This window comes from Dermacentor andersoni, chromosome 7 (assembly GCF_023375885.2).
Source record: "Dermacentor andersoni chromosome 7, qqDerAnde1_hic_scaffold, whole genome shotgun sequence".
NCBI classification, from domain to species: domain Eukaryota; kingdom Metazoa; phylum Arthropoda; class Arachnida; order Ixodida; family Ixodidae; genus Dermacentor; species Dermacentor andersoni.
Genome location: NC_092820.1, coordinates 102555933 through 102558481, shown reverse-complemented (window position 1 = coordinate 102558481; position 2549 = coordinate 102555933).

Sequence of the window (2549 nt, the reverse complement as noted above, 5' to 3'; positions counted from 1 at the left end):
GATTGCGCTGCTTCCGGGAGACTTGTGCATAAGGCATTTATTTTGTGTGCGTGAAATCACTTTTGTGGACTACGTTACGTGAAAGTTTCTTGCGCGGCAGATGTTTTCTCGTAGAAGAAAAATCCTAAAACGACTGTACGGTAATGAATATGTATTTAACTAACGCATTACGCCAGTAGATAAGTAGAATATGAAAGGTCATTGCAGCTTGATGTGCTCTCTGCATACACGAAGCGTCACAAAAAATCTCGCCATCAAGTTTGTTTCTGTTGTACAGCTGTACAGCTGTCCGATAATCCGTTATTGCAGAAACGGTAATATTTTTACGGTTAAGGTAAAACTCCACGGCGGTACTTACGCCATCGTGCAGAGGCTTCTTATTCACATTCTTGTAGTTATATGGTGCTCCCCCAAGCTACTCGGCAAGCAGAGCAGCAGCGTCGATGATTAAAAAAGCGACAAGCAAGAATCGCTGACAGCGCAGCGTACAAGGAGCTAAAGCCCCTGAAGTTAAGCAGCTAAAGCAACCCCAGTAAATTGTTTCGGAATAAAAATACTACACTTTCAGCAAGAAAGACAAATTTCGTCACACTAACCGATGTTTCATTCAAATGAAACATTCTTTTGCATACGCATTTGGTCCTTCGCTATATAGATCTATGATAAGAAACTTGCAAATCCATCGAAATATCCTAAGATACAAATGGAAAATATCTTGTCAGACACAATAACTGTGGTAGTATCGTGTATCTGCATCTCAAATACTTGTTATCCGAGTATCTTCTGTCACTGTAAAATATCTTTGACCATTTTTGTTTTAGGCTTGAAGAGTGTGTTCTTTTCCACGCGCACGTGCAAGATCATAAAGATCGAACGTACTTTGGGCTTGTATAACACTTTTTGCTCATATTCTTCTGCACTCTACCACCGTTATTACGTTCTGTCACACTTCCCTGTAGATTTTTGACTGGCACAGCGCCTATCTCATGTAGGGAACCGAATGCATTTATGCTATGATACTATTGGCGACAGCTTTGTCTCAGACTGGCGCGTCCAACCGGCTGTTCCGTATTTTCAATTCTAGCTCACAAACTATCATGTGTTGAATAACTACAAGTATACGCGTACGTGAGACCAAGTTCTTTCTCCGTTTACTGCCGGTGCTCAGGGGGGGGGGGGGGCGGATGGAACAGGGGGGGTGGTCGCCTCTCCCCCCCCAAATCGATTTGCATAGCTATAGCTACAATGGGACGCAGGGAGCGCGTTGCTTTTGGAGAAAAGTGGTGTATAAGCACGTCGTGGCGAGCGAGATAAATAGGGAAAGGACTGCGTAGTGAGGTCGGCCACAATCTGCGCAGAGATTCAAGACGCCTGTGACGGTTAGCGATCGGCGCGGAAGTTTGCGCCTATCAATGGCTTCTCTTGCGTCGCTCCCGCCGGTTTTGAGGTTGCGTTTGTCGGCACGCATGGTTTCCTGCACGCATAGTCTACTAGCAGCTATATTAGCAACGCTGTGCCAAGCGCTTCCATCCCCCACGCATTCCAAGAAAGCAAGTTACCGCGCTCGTAGCAGCAGAACGTTGCCGTCCAATCCAAGACTAGCCTCTCCCGCATTCCAGGTGACCACAAGACCGCGTTCATATGGGCATTATATTGCGGTTGTCGCTACTTGTGACACTAGTAGTCTGGCACTTCCCGTATTTGACGGGATCGTGACAAAACATCCAACAAGCAATGACATCAAGGAAAGCATAGAGAAAAGTACTTGAAGTCCTTAACTGAATTATTTCAGTTCTTGGTGTCATTGTTAGCTTCTTATGATATCACTAATAAAAAATGGCGCCCTCGGATAGCTTTCTTCCCATTTATTACACAGTGAGGGACTCCAATCCGGCAGCTTTGATGGCTTCTGGTTGCATGTGTAGGTTTATTGCCCAAATGGCCTTTCCCTCCTTCCCCCAAGAAAGAAAAGAAAAGCTGACGTAGACGTCGGGCCTTCGGCAGCAACTATGTTCCACATCTGCCGCCAAGGCCTTCACTGGTGGCGCTGGCTAACTTTCACGAGATTTGTTCAACTATATAAAACGTACGTACCCCACAAAGTGCATGTGAATACGGTGCCGTGGTAGCCCGGTAGGTAAGAGCATCGTGCGCGTAATGGCAGCACGTGCCTTCGTATCCCCCCATCTGCGGCCAGTTGTTTCTTCATCCACTTTCATTTCCTTTTATTTATCCTATCGTTAGTTCAATTTAAGACTACAAGTAATATACCCTATTCTGTCTGTGGTGTCACTGCTAGATATATGTGTGTTTGTCAGGCACGTACCGAGGGGGGGGGCGAAATTAAACGGCATACCCGCCCCCCCAGAAAGCCTACACCAGCACACCAAACACACATTCCTAAAGCACAGACAAATAAATCAATCTACTCGGTGGTCCACATTTTGCTGCCTTTTACAGCGAGATCTCTATATGACTAACCTTACATAGTTTTTTCGCCATCCGTCAACAGAGAAAGTCATCACGTGGACCGGTCCTGGTGATAGTGC